The sequence below is a fragment of the Panthera tigris genome, chromosome C1, assembly GCF_018350195.1.
Source record: "Panthera tigris isolate Pti1 chromosome C1, P.tigris_Pti1_mat1.1, whole genome shotgun sequence".
NCBI lineage: Eukaryota > Metazoa > Chordata > Mammalia > Carnivora > Felidae > Panthera > Panthera tigris.
The window spans coordinates 195583750-195592120 of record NC_056667.1 but is presented as its reverse complement, the minus strand read 5'-3'; positions in this window follow the sequence as shown (position 1 = coordinate 195592120).

Genomic DNA, 8371 nt, shown 5'->3' with positions numbered 1-8371 from the left:
AAAATGAGAGAAACCACACTCTCTTTTTAAAAGCAAAAAACCCTACAAACAAGCAAAACACACACACACACACACACACACACACACACACACACACACACATACAAAATCCTCACTTAGATTGAATAGAAATATGAATAGATAAATGACCTCATATGCATTCAGTGGGAAGAAAAGTTTGAGGCAATGAGGCTAAACATAAAAGAGGAAAAGTGAATGTAACCTCAGTAACCACATACGACAAAACCCAAAAAGAAAGGGAATCTGGGAGTATCAGAAGATGAAGCTATAAAACCTCGAACAAAGGGCTTAATAGCAATTAAAATAAAGGCACAGTTCTGATGTGGATAAAACAAAGTAGCACATGTTAGAAAGGAAAATATGCTAGTATCATGTAAGAGATTACTTAGTAACTGCTTTCAAATAATGGAATCATAGACACAGATTTCTGAAGTTGTAAGCTCATTATTTTGGCTCCCTGGTTTCTCCTAGGATGCAGTGTAGAATCTCCGTGCCTGGTGTTTATGTATAAACAGAAGCTGCTTTTTCTTTCTTTCATTATTTCTTTTTTTAAGTGCAAGTTAATACCTTTTATATGTTACAGAGAAGAGGCAGAAAGAGCCATATTCCCACTATGGTACAATGCACTGAGGATCAGCTGAAGGAGGATTATACACATGACCAGATATAGTTAAGTCATTTGTTGTTTTGCTTTCTGCTAACAACAACAACAACAACAACAACAACAACAAAAAGTGGCACACTGTAACATCTTGTATGATTAGCAATGTAAGCTCAAAATTAATCTTTTAATAGTTGTTTAGAAACAGTTTAGTTTTTTAATGATATTGGCATTTATTTGTGATATATTACAGTAATCAGTTTATATCCATATCTCATCCTGTCTTCTCCCTTAGAAGTCAACTCTTTTGTTCATACACAAAACAACAGGAAGAAAGATTTAATCTTGACACATGCATTAAAATTGTTAGTAAATATTATTGCATCAAGTATGCCTTATAAGTGTGCCTGCAAACCATAACATCACAATAATATTATCTTAGAGATCATGATAAAGGGGACATACTTTAAATTAAACTTTCTCATGATGGAGTCTTTAGAATAATTCAGTTACTAGTACCTCTTAAGCTACTGGATTTTGGTTTGAAACAAGACAGCTTACTACCAGATTCTATGTGATATTGAATTCTGCTTCATGGCAAATAATAGTGTGATTTTATTCAATTTAATAACAATTTCTGAAACACTTTTTGTTTGAAAGACCTCAGATAAGGGGCATCTGGGTGGCTCAGTCGGTTAAGCGTCTGGCTTTGGCTCAGGTCATGATCTCATGGGTTGTGAGTTCGAGCCCTGCTTCAGGCTCTGTGCTGACAGCACAGAGCCTAGAGCCTGCTTTGGATTCTGTGTCTCATTCTGTCTCTGCTCCTCCCCCCGACTTGTGCTCTGTCTCTCAAAAATAAATAAATGTAAAAAAAAATTAAAAGATCTCAGATAAGCATATGAAAATAATTAAGACACAGTGTAAGATTTTTGGCAGTCTAAAAGCCAATGTGGAAGAAATAAATATTTGCAACCAGCATAAACATTGTGGAACGCATACATACGTGTTGAAAATGTGTGTGTGTGCGTGTGTGTGTGTGTGCACATGCGTTTTCTGAAGCGTTGGATTGTTAGTGAACTATGTTAAGTGACAGAAAATTAGCTTTTACTTATATTGGCTCATTACTGGATTGTGTATTAAAATTTTCGTGTATTTTCTTATTTTAGAACTCTTCAACCTTTGTATAGTGCTTATTGTTTTTATTCCTTCTTTAAAAATTGGATTAAATGTATACAAATGAGAGGCAGGGTGTTCATGAGGGACACAATGATTTTTAAGGAAATTCAAAGATAATGTTTATGGAAACATTTTATTTGGTATAAAGAATAGCCAGTAATGAAAAAACAGGGGATATCTTGACAATGTTTCTAGGGAAATGTAATTAATAGTCTTCATTATCTTACTAAGTCTCAGATTTTAAAAGGATAAAGAGTAGATCTTTGAAGAAAAAATTAGAGGAAATATCTAGAAACTTCAGGTGTAATCTACTATTTTACCTTTTGAAAAATTTGATACCAATTAGTTCACTTTCTTTTGTATTGACTTCCTTTCCCAATGAAACAATTGATCAAGCTATTTTCTCCTATTAACTCATAATGACTCTTTAAATAGGTTAGTTAGAGACATGTGGTTTAGACATATTATTTCTCAGTTCCATTCAATATTTGTACTTCAGGTTTGGCTAACTTTACACCATATTTACTCGAATGTAAAACTGCCAGAATTTAGAAAGCTGGTGAAGTACATGAAGCCTAAGTCTGCTGAGTCTCTTCTTGAAAATGAAGGATAAGCTAGGTTTTCATCTAACTAACCTGTCTACCATAGGATACCCTCTTGTCTTTGGAGAAGTTAGAAGTGGCGTTGTCATTATATTTCTCTTAATTATGGCTCGCATGGATCCTCTCTGATTTCCCTTGGAATTTTATATAAGTTGCAAACTCATTGTCATAATCTACACGGCACCAGATGATCCAGTCCTTAACTACCTCTCTGATAGTATGGTATTCTAGTGCATCTCCCTATGGGAAGTTCACCACACTATTATACTAACTTTTTTTTTTTGTCCTTCAAATTTGAAATAACCTTATTCTTTATTAATCCCAGGGCTTTTATAGTTGCATATTTATTTATATTCCTGAACCTTCTTTCTTCAGATCTTGGAATGGCTATCTGAATCTTGTTAGAATAAACTGTAATATCAGCTGCTCAAGAAGGCCTTTTCTAAAAAGAAAAAAAAAGGCACCTTTCCTGATTATTCTCATTAAGACAAAAAACATTCTCCTCCTACATCGCGTTATTGTTTACTTCACAATCATAAGTGACCAATATTGTGCAAGGTTTATGCTCTAAGAAATAGTGCATTTTATGCTCTAAGAAATAGTGCATATATAGTGGAGAACAATTTTAAATTAAAGGACTGAAGCAAAAGTTCATACCCTAGTGATCTAAATGGGAAGTATTTTGAAGGGAACAATCTTAAAATCCATGAACTCACTACCCGTAAATGCCTTACAGTTTTTGAGGATGGCACATTTTTATCCAGATCATAGCTGGAATTCTCAAAAAAAGATCAAGTAATGGAAAACTCTGGATATTAGAGCTAGAAACACATGGCAAATTTAGAAGTGAGGCCAAATATTTAATTGAGTGTGGATGAGCTAGGAATTCAAGATGTCGTTCTAGCATCACCACCACTAGGGTAACCTTTAGGTAGTCTTTTACCTATTCTGGCTTCATTTTACTCATCTGAAAAAATGAACCCCCTATTTCAGCAAGAACTTGTGTAAGGTAGCTAAGGCCGACTTCGAGAAATAACAAAGGAGAGTACTGGAAGTATATTCTTTACATTTCAAATCTTGTGTCTACTTACTTTCTAGCTATTTGACCCTGGGTTTGTTAGGTGATTTCTCTGATTATCAAATGGACATTGAGTGTTTATAAAAGAATTTTTTGCAGATTCCACCATTTCCCAGTGATTTGAAATGCTGCAGTTAACATGTTTAATTCTCGCATATACACAAATCTGTTTCTGGATTCTCTCTCCTGCTTCTTTATCCTATGTGTCTGTTTTGGAATCAGTATCACCATGTTTAACTTTTCAAAAATTTAATGACTGTTCTTGTGCAGTTGTTTTTCTGGTTTGATGGTACTATCAATCCCCCAAATTTTATCTCCTCTCAAAACTACCACCTCACCAAAATTACAGTTTTGATGGCAAATACATTAAATGTTCAGATTAGACAGGAGGATAACTGACATGTTTACAATATTGTATTTAGAAGTTGGATGTTCTGTTTATTCAGGTCTGCTTCTATTCATTCAGTAAACTTTATAGATTTATTTGTATGAGTTTTTCTCCTTTCCAGCTTATTGCTGGGAAGTCTGTGACTATATTATTATGAATATGATTTTTATTTCTTACTTTGGAAATGGAAATCTATTGATTTTTGCATATTTATATTTTTTCTGGCAAATATACTGAAAAATTGTATTAGTTCTAATAGTTTTCTTATTTAATATCTAGGATTTTTGTATGTGGATGATCATAACTGTAAATAATGATTTTTCTCTTCATTTTTAATATATATTTATTTGTATTTATTTTGGAGAGGATTGAACTTCATGTATTATGTATGATACGGGGATGTTAACTGCCTTGCAAGACCAGGTAAGCATTGGTAGTAGTCAATATAAGACACTTGCAATAGAGGAGGAATTCATTAAATGTAGCCATTCCATTTTTTTTTTTTTACAATACTATCTATGACTTGTAAATTTTTAAGTATACTAAATGTAAAATGTCTATTTGATTAGTTGGCTTGCCAAAATATGCTATTTCCAGAAAAGTTTCACAATTGCATCCTGTAAGAAAATCATTGTATGTTTTTAATTTTTGTTGTTTAAATGTGATTTAAAACATGACAAAAATGATTGAAGCAGTTATAGGGTGGTTAATAAGTAATCTTAATTCCACACTGAATTATATTCTGCTTTTTAAAACAGCAAAGAAGTGTACAGCAGAAGTGCATTAAGTGTTAGCAAAACTATGGCTAACATTCTCTCTTTCCTAAAGAAAATTACATGGAACAGAAGGCAGGAATTTTTGTCCTCCATAGAAAGGTGGTTCATAATGAATACTTTATATTCATTGCATTATTACTTATGAAATATCTGCTGACAGGGAAATGACTGAATAATATGGTATATCACCTTAATGTAGTATTTTGTAGCCTTTAAGATAAAATTTTTGAGAAAATTGCACATAAATATAGAATATAAATTTGATATGAAAAAAATAAATGGAACTCCAGGATAGTAAAATCATGTGTGTAAATGGACAAAGACTGAGGGAGAAAATACCCAAGATGTTGAAGTTACAGGCACCTCAGAGAGAATGTGGGTTTGGTTCCAGACCATTGCCATCAAGAGGATATCCCAGTAAAGTGAATCAAATGATTTTGTTAGTTTCCCAGTGCATATAAAAGTTATGCTTATAGTATACTGTAACCCATTAAATGTACAATAGCATTATGTCTTTAAAAAATACATATTTAATTAAAATACTTTATTTCTAAAAAATTCTAACCATCATCTGAGTTTTCAGCAAATTGTAATCATTGATCACAGATGGCCATAACAAGTATAATGATAATGAAAAAGTTTAAAATATTGTGAGAATTACCAAAATGTAACACCGAGTCATGAAATGAGTAAACGCTTTTGGACAAATGGCACCAACAGATTTGTGCAGCACAGGGTTGCCACACACCCTCAATTTATAGCATCACAATAGCTGTGAGGCACAGTGAAGCAAAACAGAATAAGAGGGCTTGTAGGTGGTATCTTCCAGTTATATATTTTTTAATGAACAGGTCTACAAACCTACAGCCCTTTTGGTTTTGCCGTTATATAATAATAAGCGTCTTAACATAGGATAAGGAATAGAAGTCCACGTGAGGAGTTTCTGGGAAAGCCTATGTTAAGCAAGAAGGTGTTTCATTTATTTCATAACTTTAAGGCTTTCTTTCAACTATGTCATAATTAATTTTACTAAGAACTATTTAACATTTTTTCTAGTCAATACTAGTTAGAAAATGTTTTTTAAGAGCTTGAAATTATAGAAACACAATTTACTAATTATTTTATATATGTGTTTATTCATTCAAAAAATATATCAGGTACACATATTACACACACTGTGCTTGGTAACTGTTGAATATGTTAAAAAATTACAAGTCACCATCCCTTATCTTCTAGGAGCTTACAGCTGAAAGGACGTGATCAATAAGATTTGTTCACTAGACATTTTGCCAGTTGCTTTTGATATAACATCTTACAACCCAGTGGTAGTGGAAGTTTTCTCCTATATTTATGGGTGTGAAAACAGCTGAAAATGGTTACACATGTACCAAAGTTTATATAAGTAAGTAATAGAGTTAGCAGTAGAACCTAAATCTGGCTCCAAAACCCATTTTCCCCCAGTACACCATGCGACACCTTATTGGTCCTTGTATACGTTAAAGTAGACTTTAAGTGTATTAAATTTACCTGTTGGGTGCTTTCTGAATTGTGAACTCTATTCTAGAAGAATATAGCAGTCACTTTAGTGTTGGCCTCATAGACATAAAACTCTAAAGGGGGCAAATAGGTATTCATAAAATGATATGGAGTATAGTGCTAAGTTTATGCCTAGAATATTGTATAAGCAGAATTAGCGAAAAGGTTGGTTCACTAATAAACCAGGGAATCATGGTGGTAAAATACCAAGGTTACTTCCTGAAGAAGTTGATATTTTAGGTAAGTTTTAAAGGATAAATAAAATAATCAGATGAAGAGGAAGATGACATTTTTAAGTAAGAACTACAGAAGAAAAGGCATGGAGGCAAGAAATAGAATGTTAATGGGCCCAAGACTATACATAGTATGGTATTTCTAAGACACGAAGGGCAAGGCAGAATTGGCTAGAGAATCGGGCCTAACAGGTAGACACCAACCAGATTTTAGTGAGCCTTTGTGACCTTCACAGGCATTTGAACATTATTCTATGGTGTGGACAATAGGGAATACTTTGGACTTTTTAGCAGGAGGGGTCACACTTAGAGAGGATGAGTTTCTCCTAAAATCTTACTTTTGACCAACTTCCCTGGTTTTCTTAAGTGTTCTGTATATCAGAACTTAGAGTATATAAAGAACCCAGATTAAAAGGTTTATCATCTCTGAGAACCTTCTATTTATAATATAATAGAGAACAGAATACTAGTTATCACAGATCTTAGAATTTAAAAATTCTCGTATAAACTACTATATGATAATAATATTACCTTTGATTTGTAATCCTCAAACAATGAAAGTAGCTGAAGTAAGGGAAATGCTGTCCAGGGAGCTTGAGTAATACTCCAGCAGACTGCCCAACAATGATAAATCTTCTGCTCTTTGCTTGGTTTCTATAGATCTCCTTATTGTTAACAATTAATCTTACCATGAGATCATATGATTTTCTTCACATCTGGTCTCTAGTTTTTACAGGAACCTGGGATCTCTAGCCTTATTCTAATGCTTGTACTTATAACCTCTGATTTAAATGACCTCCAACCTACTCTTATCTCTGGTGTTTTGCGTGTGTCTATTCTTTGCCTACTGTCATTAATGATGAGACATTTAGATTGTCTATTTTAAGTCTTAATGGGTTAAAGCCTCTTTTGTTCGAGAAAGGTTTGGCCATTCCAACTATGTTTGTGGCATTATTACTTTAACAAATATAGTTTGACTCTTCTTGAGTCGGCGTTAACTTTTATTCTTATCTGAGCTGAATAGATAAAATTCACTTACACATTTTCTCCCTATGTGTCAAAAAAGCAAATAATATTCTATAAAACTGTGGTATTTAAAACTTGAATAAGATGTAGAGGAAAGGAGGCCCAGAGAGAAATGAAAATCTGAGTGGTTGACACAAGGTCACATTGCTACTTAGTAGCTATTTCTTTTATTCATTCTTTTTTTTTCTCTTGAGACAGTATTAGTGCATTTCTCCTGGAGATAGATTCCCCTATCAATGTAAGCTGGCTGAATCTTTCAATTGCCGTAATATATTTTCTTATCATATTTGGTGGATGTCAGCTATGGCTCCTTGGAGATAATGTGGCTTTGAAAATTTTATTTATAGAATGATGTTATATTTATTTCTTTCAATATATGATTTATAACTGATATAAACTCTTTAATTTCTAAATGAACTGATTCAGTTTGTTTTTAAGGTCTTAGTGATTGCTTTTTCTGCATTTTTTTTTTTTTTTTTTTTATCTACCATGGTCTGTTTATATTGCTGCTAGTGTTGAGTAGTAACCCTTTCTAGAGATTATGTGTACTAATTTATTCATCAATTTCTGGGCTTCTCTATATTATATACAATGATTGACAAATTTTTATGGCACATCTTCTCCCTGCTTTTATGATTATAATTACTTTGTTGTCTTGAGCTATGTATTGAATTTCCTATTCATTGAGCAAGATTCTCAAGAGAAAATCATTTCTAGGCCCTAACATATCTGGGAACTTTCTGGAACGTACCAACAGAGAATTATTTTTTTCTTTTTCTAGTATATTTAAACATAAATTCATAGTTGTGCAGTGTAGTTGTTAGGAGCTGTAACTTTGGGATCAGAGAGGCACAAGATCAAAGCCTAGCTCTGGAGCTTGAGCCAGGTGGACTTTTAAGACTATGTTTTCTTGTCTAAATAATATTAATATCTG